Genomic DNA, 13,177 nt, shown 5'->3' with positions numbered 1-13,177 from the left:
TCTTCCTCAAGATGCACAGCAGAGATATGCATTGAATACTACAATATCTTAAGTCTGAAAGAAACTAGGAATGTGTGGGCATTGCCTCAGGGGAAAGATTCATGAAAATCACAGAGCTTAACAGAATCCTAATCATTAGGTTGCTTCCCCTATCCTATTCTTGTAGTCTGTAAAAAGAAATTATGGCTAAGATCAGAGGTGTCCCAAAACAGATTAAAATGGAATTGGGAAATATTTAACAAACTAAATAAAAATACACTAAAACATAGGTAACGTTAATATGTGGGTTTCTAAGTCAATATGAGTGGATCCTTATGCATGGTTTATTAGTCCCTTTTTCTTTTTGAGTTTGACACCACTAAAACTTAAGCCCACTGGTCTGATCAAGCTATATGTTTCCACACTGGGGGGAGGGGGTATAAATTACGAGGACATATGGGAGTCTATTGAGAGGTCTGCTTAGAGAACCTCAAATCATGGACCTCCCTATCCTTTGTTCCTACCCATTGTTCCTAGAGAACACATACTTTAGGGTCTAAGTTCCAGGGACAGTGACTTGGTATTTCCTGGGTCGGCAGAAATCTGAGGTCAGGATACTGTTTACATGTCCCCTTTGGATGTGCTGGCCAAAATCAGTTAGAGAGGATGTGGAAGTTACTGCCGATAAGGGCTGGCCATAGACTAGGCTGTTTGCCTCAATATAGAACCCAGGGAGAGACTCCAATGCTGTCATGCAATGCTGATTGAGGAAGGAACCTTAGACACTTGTGGGACAACTTCTGCAACTTGACCTAGATGCAAAATAACACAGAATGACATCTTTCCTAGAAAGCTAGAAAAGGGGACCAATTAGATCACCACATTAGACTCTTCTAGATATAGAAACTGCTTGATCTAGATAGACTTAGCTGGTTTGGGAGTAAGAGTAGTGGCAAATTCAATATGAATTCATTAAAAGGCTATGGGCTTGTTTATACCCCATCCTGTACCTGGATCTCTTGAACCTCAACTTGTCTTTGCTTTGGGGCTGCCTCTCAGCTGTCATCTTTGCAAACCTTGGCCTATAGACAGATAACAGGGATTATGACCATGCATAACATGCTCCTTGGTTCATACCTGAGACAGATTACTGAGATGATAGCTCATAGGTCTGACTCAGTGTGCCAACTCCTATGCTCTTCTGTAATACTCCCTGGTCTTGTCAAATTTGGAAAAGGAGACGATATCCTTTATACTTGGTTTTTCTGGCAACACCTGAAAGAACCTTATGTAACATGGGGGATGCTGGGACCTTGTCAGTATGGGACATTATGATCAATCTGAGGTAGCAAATTATGTAGAAGTGACTAGCCTAATAGAAAAGCAGTAGTACCTGGAAACTTGATATATGTTGAATGAATAAATGAATATCCCAATTGGCAGATCATCTGGAAACTCTGAATGAAGAGTTAGTATATCCTGTACGGGCAGGTACCCTGTGATGGATAGAAGCACTGGATGAGCGTAACCTGATTCTTACTGCTTGCCTCCTTTTTGCTGTCAGAATCGCTTCTGCCTTTGGAATTATACTGTGTTTTTGTGGCTCCATGGAGGATTTTTGGCTCTCCTAGTTATGGGGGAGGATGGCTAGGTCCAGATATTTCTGGTAGTTCTGGCAGCTTGAACAAGGGAAGGAGTGAACAGGAGCTGATTTAATGTTATAAAAGGATGCAATTTCCATTGTGTTTTTCTCAGCAGATAATGGAAGACATGATAAAGATGGGCCAACGGTGGCAACATAAATGTATACCATATGTTACATCCACATTATTTCACATCATATATCCCCTGAATTGTTATCTTAAAATAAAACCACTTTTGGAAGTGATTTTATTTTCTTTTAAATAAATTTTATCGAAGCATTTTTGTTTTTCAATCACAATCATTTCTTGAAATACCACCTTCCTTTCTCCTCCCACTTGAGTTCTTCTTGTAACAGAAAAAAGAGTTATGTAAAACAATTGTGCTTGATTTCATAAGACCTGAATAATTGCTCTAAATTACATTGACTTCTTAGAAATAAATTTTTTTTATCAACTCTTGTCTTTAGGGGCAGGTATTTTTTTAGACCAGCAACAGTGAACAACTAGCTATGAATCAATCTCCTTGTCATTATGGTCAGGATTTCCGATACCTATTCTTTAGTTCTGGAAATTTGGGCCTTAGTAAAGGAAGGGGAGAAATTCAAATTGATTTCATTAGAAACCTGAATTCTTAAATGATTGACATAACCAGTAGTCTTGTGGTACCTAAAGGGTACAGTGGATAGAACACTAGGCCTGGAGTCGGGAAGACCTGAGTTCAAACATGACCTCAGACCCTTACTACCTATGTGACTACAAATGCAGAATATGGGAATAATAGCATCTACCTAATAGGGTTATTGGGAGGATTAAATGCAGTAGTATCTGTAAGCTCTAAGCATGGTACCTGGCATATAATAGATGCTAAACAAATGCTTATTCTTTTCCCCCTTTTTGAGCTTGTGCTAGAAAATTTAATTAGAAATTGATTTTTAAACTATAGAGCAAAGGTTCTTAACATGGGGTCCACAGGAAAGAAACAGACACTTATTAAGCACCCACTATGTGCCAGGCATTGGGCTAAGTGCTCTACAAATATAATCTCATTTGATCCTTTGATTTGATTTGATTTGATCATTTGAAGGCAGATGCTATTATTATCTCCATTTTACAGTTCAAGAAACTGAACCAGAAAGAGATTAAGTGATTTACCCAAAGTCACATAGCTCGTAAGTATCTGAGATTGGATTTGAACTTGAGTCTTTCCTGATTCCAGGCTCAGGGCTCTATCTTCTGTGTTACCTAGGCACAGACTCATAAAGCATCCATGCTTTTGTGATAGATGTCAGAGGGTCTGTGGGTTGGGGAAAAACTTATGTCTTTATTTTCACTAGATTTTGGCTTCCTTTGTAATCCTACATATTCTATTTTGTGCGCTTAGAAACATTATTCTGAAAAGGCATCCATAGGTTTCACCTGACTGCCAAAGACAGCCATTACACAAAAAGGGTAAATAGCCCCTAATCTACAGGAAAGAGCTTATCACTCCATCCTGGCCAATCCTCAGTGATTAGCTGTACCTTGCTACTTGTTTCTGGAAGCTGTGTGGAAAAGTCAAGCTTGAAAAAAGCATTATATAGAAATACTCCCATACCCCCCCCCACCCCAACTCTGGCTGCAGGCTATTTCTGAGAAATCCTCTTAATACCCCAGTATTTTCTGAGATTCCTTGATGTTAATATTCACACAGTTGTATTCTAGTCATACATAGTTAAAATGCCTGCTTCTAATTTAAAAAATGAAAAACATAGGAGAGAGGGAGGGACAAATGTTTTTTGATTTGGAAGGAAAAAAAATCTGGTCCTTTTATATAGTAGGTTTGTTTTTTTTTTTAAATTATGGCAAAGGACATAAACAAATAGTCCTCAGAGCATTGCAAGCTATTAGCAAACATATCAAAGATTGCTCCAACTAATTAATAAGAAGAAATAGACAAATCAAAACAACTCTGAAGTCTTACTTCACACCCAGCAAATTGCAAAGATGACAAAAAGATAGAAATAATGAATGTTCCAGGGGCTGTAGAAAGACAAGGCATTTCTAATGCACTATTGGTGGATCTGTGAATTAGTCCAACCATTCTAGAAATCCATATGGAGCTATGCTAAGAAAGTTACTAAGATGTCTAGACCTTTTGATACAGAGATCCCAATTCTAGACATACATGCCAAGCACAGAGGGATGGGGGGGAGTGAAAGATAGAAAGAAAAGTTCCATATACAAAAATATATTTATTGTAGCAGCAAATTAATGGAAACCAAGTAGAATGCCATCACTTGGGGAAAAGCAAAACAAATTATGGTAAATGAACATAATATTACTGTACCATAAGAAATTATGAATATTAATAAAAATAAATGGTCAATAAACATTTATTAAACACTTACTATGAGCCAAGTGTACTGTGGTACTGGGGATAATACTTAGAAAGAAAGTCCCTGTCCTCAAAGAGCTTACCATCAAATGGGGGAAGACAATGTAATGGGGAAACACAATATATTTTTGTATATTGAAGCTGAAAAGGGCGAAGAGTGCGCCAGAAGGTACCTGTTGTGAGAAAATGATGCTTAGTGGAGTTGAAAGGAAGAAGAGCTGTTGATGGTAAATAAAGAGATGTCTGGACAATTCTCAGCTGTTCTAAAGGAGGCGTTAGTAAACTTTTTTTTTTTTTGCTTTACCCTCCAGTCTTCCAATCAGAGGGGAGAAGCAACTGAGCATATTGAGGAGAGGTTAAGCATCAACATTAAAACAATCTCCACAATGATAAGATATGTGGTTATGTGCTTATTTGGGGGAAGCATGATGTTTGTGTAGTCAAAACCAGGCAGAGAAGCTGATGGATAATGAACATGAAAAATGTGGAGAAGCATAAGAAGACTTCTCTTTAAAAAGTGAAGTAAATAGACTACACGTTGACTATAACAATGTAAATTGAAAGAACAACATCAATAATAAAACCCCACAAAAACCTGAAAGCTATATAATTTTAATGATCAAGTTCAGCCTCAAAGAAGAAATGCAAAAATGCATCTCCTTCCCTTAGCAGAAGTTAAGCCCTAGGTGTGGAATATTGCATAATAGTCAGCATTGGTTGATGGGTTGATTAGTTTTACTGAAAAGCTTTTTTTTTCTCTGCTTTTTATTTGCCTTTTTAAGGCAACACCTTGTGAAAAATGAAAGAAAAAAAATGCAGGTTCTGTGGTTAGGAGAATAGGAAGGAACATATTAAGACATTAAGGTGGTATAAAAAGCAAAAGATAAAAATAAGAAATTATAATATTGAATCACTTGATAGTTCTTATTTGCTTCTGAGACTATAGAAACACAAAGATTCTCTTCCTACTTACTCAGCATTAAGAGCAGAACTGAGGAGAGGTGGGGCCAAGTTGGTGGAGTAAAGGCAGAGACTTGCCTGAGCTCTCCCCCAAACCCTTCCAAATACCTTTAAAATGACTCTAAACAAATTCTAGAGCAGAAGGACCCATAAAAAGATGGAGTGGAACAAATTTCCAGTCCAAGACAATTTGTAAGGTCAACAGGAAAGGTCTGTTGCACCAGGGTGATTGAGAAGCGCAGTCCAGCACAGGCCACACCAGCGTAGACCAGGTCCCAGCAAACCTGCGACAGAGTGAGTGCATCAGTGGCAGCAGCGGCAGTTTCCAGACCCGTCAGCTCACAAAGACAACTTAGAAGGTCAGCAGGAAAGGTCTGTCGCAACTGGGGTGAGAGCGAACCAGGAGCAGACCTTGGGCATCACTGAATTGGCAGCAGCAGGGGCAGAGGCAGTGGCTGCTTCCAGAGCTCTCAGCCCACAGACAATAAGGGTGTGGAACAATTAGTCAGAAGACTATGGAGTCTTTTTGTTAGCACTGAGGCAAGACTGTTGCTTTGCCCATACTCAGATCCAGGTTGCAGTCTTGGGTCACAGTCCCAGGGTGAGGAGGAACACTAGCATAGCAGAGCTTGCAGCAGCAGTGGAGGGGGGACCCTCCTCACAGTTCCAGGGGAGAAAAGAGTGCTTGTGATAGCAGCACAGGCCAGGAGAGTAGTGAACACATCTCCTTAGATCATACCACCTTGGAAGAACTGAAAACTTACAGGTCCCTAGAAGTATCTCAGAGAATAGCTGCACAAAACCCCTGAAGCTTGACACAGTGCGCCCTCCACCCTGGAAGCAGAGCCCTACCTTAGCAAAGAGTTAAAAGTCAACTAATAGTCTGGGAAAATAAGCAGACAAGGGGGAAAAAAACCTCTGACTATTGAAAGTTACTATGGTGACAAGGAAGATCAAAACACACACTCAGAAGAAGACAACAAAGTCAAAGCTCCATGGAGGCTCTAAGCCTCTGAGAAAATTATGAATTGGTCTCAGGCCATGGAAGAGCTCAAAAAGTATTTTGAAAATCAATTTATTTTTAAATTGGGAAGAGAAATGAGAGTGATGTAAGAAAATAACGAAAAATGAATCAACTGCTTGGTAAAGAAGACACACACACACAAAAAATACTGAAGAAAATAACACCATAAAAACCAGAGTAGGCCAAATGGCAAAAGAGATCCAAAAAGCCAATGAGGAGAAGAATGCCTTAAAAGAATAGAATTGGGAAAAAATATTTAAGCCTTTAGACTGACAATATGAATTTGACCATTACTGCCTTTCATTCTGAAGAGGCAGCACAGTATAATGGATATAGTATTGGATTCGGAGTTCAAAAGACCTGGGTTTGAATCCTACTTCTTACATTTACTAGCTGCGTGATCCTAGGCAAATCACTTAGACTCTGAGTCCCAACTGTAAAATGGGAATAGTGATAATAGCATCTATTTTACAGGATTTGGGGGAGACTTAAATGAAATAATGTATCATAAGTTCTTTGCGAGTCAGGCTATACAAACGTGAGCTATTTTTATTCACCATTTCTCTTTTCTTTAACAATCTTTTAAAATTTTTATTGATATCTTTTGTTATATATCACTTTTACTAATGAATATGCCCCTCTATCCCCCCCCCGTGTTGACCTTGTAATATAGAATAAAAAAAGGGAAAAAAAAGGCAGCTTAACAAAAGTAAACATTTCATCAGTTGAGTCAGGAAGTAAATTTTCAACAGTGGTTATTAAGCCATTTTATTAATTTTTTTGTTGTAAAAAGAAAAACCTACACATATTTTTTACCCTGTACCTCCTCAGCTGCTCTCCTAAAACAAAATGTTCAGAGAACAAAAAGAGATATTTTTTGTTTTTGGTTTTGGTTTTATTTCATTTTTCCTTCTTAACATAAAAAAATTATACTTTATTTTAACGTTGGTATTTTAAAATTTTGATTAAGGAAGACATTTTGGAGACTCCTTTGGATTTGGCTATTCTTCTTGGCCAAAGACCCATTAAACTCTTTCTGGGATTATTCCCTAGTTCTCTACTTAAAGGCAGTAGTGTGCACAGTGCTGAGAACAGGTTCTGAATTGGAAACTAATATACTGAAACAAAGTTTCCAACTCACTTAGTTCTAATTTTAAAATAAAAATTTCAACTTGCACGTAAGCCTAATAATTTTATTTTTCTGACTTTTTTCTCTAAGTTAGTTACTTGAATGCATATGAAAAAGGGTGATTCTTTCCTCTCTCTCTCTCTCTCTCTCTCTCTCTCTCTCTCTCTTTCTCTCTCTCTCAGAAAAGGTCACCCAAAAGGGAAAATGGGCCAGCACATAACAAATGGAAGACTTTTTTGTTAGCTTCCTAAATTATAATGGAAGAAATTAGAACATCCCATATATTTATTTCCTTTGAGGGGAAGCTATCATCTAAACTACTGAAAGGAAATGATTGTCCTGACAAGTTGAGTAAGCAAGAAGCTGATGCTTGGTCTGGTCTAGTTTTACTATAGAATACTCTCTGGGTCTGGATTTGGAAGCAGAGTAGCACTAAGAGAAGGTATCAATAAGCCAAGCATCTTTATTCCATGAATAGCTATTCTTTCTGTCTTTGGATTTTCTAATTTGTGATAGTTTACAAGCTACATGAGATATATGTGAACAATCCAACTTCCATCAAGGAGGCAGGTTGATGTAGTGGGAAAGAAATTTGGAGTTAGGCTGGGCTCCTGGCATGAAGGAGAGCCGGCTGGTCTCTCTCCGTGCAATCTGGATCCATCCTTCCTCCTGGAGTGATCCACCGAGATCTCATCATGACTGAACAGATGACCCTTCGGGGTACCCTTAAAGGCCACAATGGCTGGGTGACCCAGATCGCCACGACTCCCCAGTTCCCAGACATGATCCTGTCAGCCTCCCGAGATAAGACCATTATCATGTGGAAGCTTACCAGAGATGAAACAAATTATGGAATCCCCCAGCGTGGCCTCAGGGGTCACTCACATTTTGTTAGTGATGTGGTCATTTCCTCTGATGGCCAATTTGCACTCTCAGGCTCCTGGGATGGCACACTAAGACTGTGGGATCTCACAACTGGCACTACCACCAGGCCCTTTGTTGGTCACACCAAGGATGCGCTAAGTGTGGCCTTCTCTTCAGACAACCGCCAGATTGTCTCTGGTTCCCGGGATAAAACTATCAAGCTGAGGAACATCCTGGGTGTCTGTAAATACACTGTGCAGGATGACAGCCACTCAGAGTGGGTGTTTTGTGTCCGTTTTTCACCCAATAGCAGCAACCCCATCATTGTCTCCTGTGGCTGGGACAAGCTGGTCAAGGTCTGGAACTTGGCCAGCTGCAAACTGAAGACAAACCACATTGGCCTCACAGGCTGCCTAAACACAGTTACAGTTTCTCCTGATGGCTCTCTCGGTGCCTCTGGAGGCAAGGATGGTCAAGCCATGTTGTGGGACCTCAGTGAGGGCAAGCACCTCTACTCTCTGGATGGTGGTGACATAATCAATGCTCTCTGCTTCAGCCCCAATCGCTACTGGCTCTGTGCTACTCCTGGGCCCAGCATCAAGATCTGGGACCTAGAGGGCAAGATCACTGTGGATGAGCTTAAGCAAGAAGCGATCAGCACCAGCAGCAAGGCTGAGCCTCCCCAGTGTACTTCCTCAGGCAGGTCTGCTGATGGCCAGACCCTATTTGCTGGATACACAGACAACTTGGTACGGGTGTGGCAAGTTACCATTTGCACTCAGTAAAGGTGTTAACCATAACTCAGATTTTGAAATAAAGACCTTAATTTCTGCCTTCTGGAAAAAAAAAAAGAAATTTGGAGTTAGAGGAACTGAGTTTAAATTCTGGTTCTGCTACTTGGTGATTTAAATTTCTTTCCATCTCAGTTTTCTCCTCTATAAAATTGGATAATAATAATTTGATGGGAGGCATGGTTCAGTGGGAAGACTCCTGGAATCCAAAGATATAAGTTTGAGTCTCAGACCTAATACTTACTAGCTCTGAGACCCTGGGCTAATCATGCCACCTTTCTTTGCCTCAATTGCCTCATCTATAAAGTGGGAATAATAATATACTATCTACCCCACAGATTGTTCCGAGAAAAGAGTTGTGTAAACTTTAAAAAGCACTATGTAAATGAGTTATTGTTAATTTTGCAGGATGCCAAAATCATTTGGTAGTAGGACTGGATACCTTTATTTTTTGTCAAGGGAAGAAAATTATAACAGATTCTGTAATTTTTTTTTCCTTACACATTATATTAAACTAAGATTTTAATGTGGTTTTTTTTTTGACTGATAGTTTTTCTAGCTCAGAGAAATTGAGAGGACATTTTCTAATACTCTCTGACCAAATCACCAATCTAAATTATCTGACATGGAATCATATGAAATTCTCATTCTCACTTTAACCTTTGTTTATTAAGGTTAAAGGATTCTCATAGGTTCATAGACCAGAACCTCAGAAGCCTTTGGTCTAACTTCCTCATGTTACAGATGAGGAAACTGAGGCCAAAGAGATTAAGCAACTTGTCTCAGGTCATACAGGTCACAAGCATCAAAGATGGAATTTGAACCAACTCCTCTTATCTCCAGAGTCCATGTTCCTTCCACTGTACTATTCACTTAAAATCACTGAAAGTCATTCAGGCTGGATTATGTTTTGAATGGAGTTACAAAACTACATGTTACTTCCTTTCAGTCCTGATTCCTACCTTTTTCTCAGGGCAAATCTTTGCCCCAAGCAAGGTGGCACAGTGACCCTAGGCAAGTTAATTAACCTCCCTCAGCCTTGGTTTCCTCATCTGTAAAATGGGGATAATAATAGGCCCAAATTCCCAGGGTTGTTGTTAGGATAAAGTGAGATGTTTTTAAAACACTTTGTCAACCTTAAGCACTGAGCAGTTCTGGAGTGCTAGGGTTATTTCCTGTTAGCAGAAACTGAGGGTTGAAGCATCTTGGTTCAACAGACTGATTTCTTTGGGGTCCTTCTTTTAAGGGTGACCCAACTTCAGCAACTCCATCCCATCCTGGCAGATCAAATCATCTTAGCCATTTTCAGCTAGAAGGGACCTTAGAGATCAGGTTGCTAATCTCATTTTGCAAATGAACAAGCTAAATAACTTCCTCAATCTCCCAACTAATTAAGGGAAAGATCTGGGAGTAGAGCTCAGCTCGATTGATTCTTCATTCAATGTTTTTTTTCATTACCCTTTGCTTCTTCCTTCAGTGGGCATCAGTGTGTGTAAATTCTTAGAAAGTAAGAATGCAGGGGCACAGCTAGGTGTCGCAGTGGATAGATCACCGGCCCTGAAGTCAGGAGGACCTGAGTTCAAATCCAGCCTCAGACCAAACACTTGACACTTACTAGCTATGTGACCTTGGGCAAGTCACTTAACCCCAACTGCCTAAAAGTAAAAAAAAAAAAAAAAAAAGAATCCAGGGGCAGCTAGGTGGTGCAGTGGATAGAGCACCGGCCCTGGAGTCTAGAGGACCTGAGTTCAAATCCGGCCTCAGACACATAACACTTAACTAACTGTGTGACTCTGGCCAAGTCACTTAACCCCAATTGCCTCACCAAAAAAAAATGCAAGAAAGTAAGAATGCAGAAGATGCAAAGGATTCACAGAAGCAGATATAGAAAACATATAAAGTACAAAAATAATCTATCAACTCCCCTTGGAAAAGACCTGGATTTAGGATTGCCATCATGACAACACATTGACATTTGAGCAAACCTTTCCTTCCCACGGAGTTGTATACTGTCTCCTTAGGCCCTGTAGTAGTATCTTGTGGTTATATTCCTCCCAGAAGATAAACTTATTTTGGAAACTGCCTAATAAGCAATCTCTTTTCCTTGGACCTGCAACATTTAAGTAACTCATGGTCTGTGTTTTCCTAGTTTGACACTGCTGAGGAACCAGGTAAAAAATACTCTTCATTCTTTAAGGAGTGTCAGGAAATTCCCTTTTCCCTCTCTAAAAGATATACAGGCATACCTTGTTTGTGCTTTGCTTTATTATGCTTCACAAATATTGCGGGGTTTTTTTGTTGTTGTTGGTTTTTTTACAAATTGAAGGTTTGTGTCAATCCAGCATTGAGCAAGTCTATTAGCACCATTTTTCCAATAGCATGCACTTGATGAGGTCTAGAGGTTGGGGGTGCTAGAACCCCAAGATCTCAACACTCCAGTCCTGCCCAAAAGAATTTGACCCAAGCCTTCTTTCAGCCAAAGACAAGATTTATTAAAGATCCGCCATATTAGCCAGACTCTTAAGGAATCTGAGCATCTATGGGCTATTGGCTAGAATCTAAGAATCTGAGCTGTGGCTAGATTTTAGGAATCTGAGTGTCTTAATGGAGACCAGGTGGACCTTATATACAGAAAGACTGTGGGAGGGATCTAAGAGTGGCAAGTAGTTTGGGGTGACTGGAGGAGGGGTCTAAGGAGGATCTGGATGGGAGTGGCCAGTAAACTGGGGTGAACAGAACTCCTGGGTCCTGGACCACATGGCCTAAGGGAGAATGGAGCCTAGCTAGGATTAGGTGTGGGAAATAGCCGGGGCCCATAGGGAGGGCTAGACTAGGTTAAGGGTAACAGAGAATTGGGAGATTGGGTATAGCCAAAAAGAAAGGCCAGTTGATGGGATTATAGCCTCAGGCAAACACTAGAGATTTGGCCTTGTGGGAAAGTCCAGGGTTTTTCCTTTTTTGGGGATTTAGCTCCCATCCTCATCACACTCATATTGTGTCTGTGTGATATTTTGGTAATTCTCACAATATTTCAGACTTTTTCACTGTTATATCTTCTATGGTGATATCTATCAGTGATCTTTGATGCACTGTAATTGTTTTGGCACCACAAACTGTGCCCATATAAAATAAGAAATCTAATCAATAAATGTTGTACGTGTTCTGACTGCTCCACCCACTGGCTATTCCCCATCTCTCTCCCTCTCCCTCTCCTCAGGCCTCCCTATTCTTTGAGACAAAACAATATTGAAATTAGGCCATTTAATAACACTAAGTGTTCAAGTGAAAGGAACAGAGTCAATGTGGCAAACTTTGTTGTCTTATTTTAAGAAATTGCCGCAGCCAATCCAACCTTCAGCAACCTCTATCAGAATTAGTCAGCAGCCATCAATATCAAAGCAGGACCCACCACCAACAAAAAGATTATAATGCACTGAAGGATCACATGATGGTTCTCATTTTTTAGCAATAAAGGATTTATTAATTAGGTATGTACATTGGCTCTTTTTTTTCAACCAAAGACAAGGTTTATTACAACATCAGTTATATTGGGCAGACTCTTAAGGAGTCTGAGAATCTGTGAAGTATTGGCTAGATCTTAAGAATCTAAGCATTTGGCTAGATTATAAGAATCTAAGTAGTGGCTAGATTTTAAGAATCTAAGCACCTTAATGAAGACGAGATGGACCAGAGATTTGGCCTTGTGGGAAAGTCCAGGGTTTTTCCTTTTTGGGCTCTAGATCCCATTCTCATCATTCCCCAGTCAAATAAATATGACCCAAATTCTTTTGGTGTAAGGGGCAAAGGTCTCGGCTTCTGAAACTGCTTTCTGCTGGCAAGAGGCATAGAGCTGTCCCTGCCTTGAGGGGGTCCCAAAGAGGAGGTTGACTGAAACAGAGCACAGATTGCATGCAGAGAACGATAGAAGGACACTGTCTGGTACCTGCTGTTCGCTACCAACTGTAGGTGAATGGCCTGAAGTGTGGAAGACACAAATATAATAGAAAAGACTGCAGGGCCCAGATGTGACAGGATAAAACATCTTTAGCTCTGTTTGGATTCACATAATTCAGTTTTCCAACCATGCAGTATCAAATCACCTCATAGCCAGACTAAGGAATAGCCAGGTGGGTAACATTCCCTTTCAAAGGAGCATAATGGGGATGATGAGGTCCAGAGGTTTAGGGGTGCTGGGACCCCGAGATCATGACATGCAGGTCCTCCCCAAAAGAATTTGACCCAAGCCTTCTTTCAGCCAAAGACAAGATTTATTAAAGATCTGCCATATTAGCCAAACTCTTAAGGAATCTGAGCATCTATCGGCTGTTGGCTAGATTCTAAGAATCTGAGCAGTGGCTAGATTTTAGGAATCTGAGCATCTTAATGGAGACCAAATGGACCTTACGTACAGAA

At 40.1% G+C, this 13,177-nt stretch overlaps 1 pseudogene; it reads left to right on the top strand.

Moving 5' to 3' along the window:
• Positions 1 to 7,789: 7,789 nt before the first annotated feature.
• LOC114046266 lies at positions 7,790 to 8,774 on the top strand (annotated as a pseudogene).
• Positions 8,775 to 13,177: the final 4,403 nt, after the last annotated feature.

Source organism: Vombatus ursinus, unplaced genomic scaffold (assembly GCF_900497805.2).
Source record: "Vombatus ursinus unplaced genomic scaffold, bare-nosed wombat genome assembly UNPS02014781.1, whole genome shotgun sequence".
Classification (NCBI taxonomy): Eukaryota; Metazoa; Chordata; class Mammalia; order Diprotodontia; family Vombatidae; genus Vombatus; species Vombatus ursinus.
The sequence above is the reverse complement of the archived record's forward strand: the minus strand, read 5'-3'. Positions and strand labels throughout refer to the sequence as shown.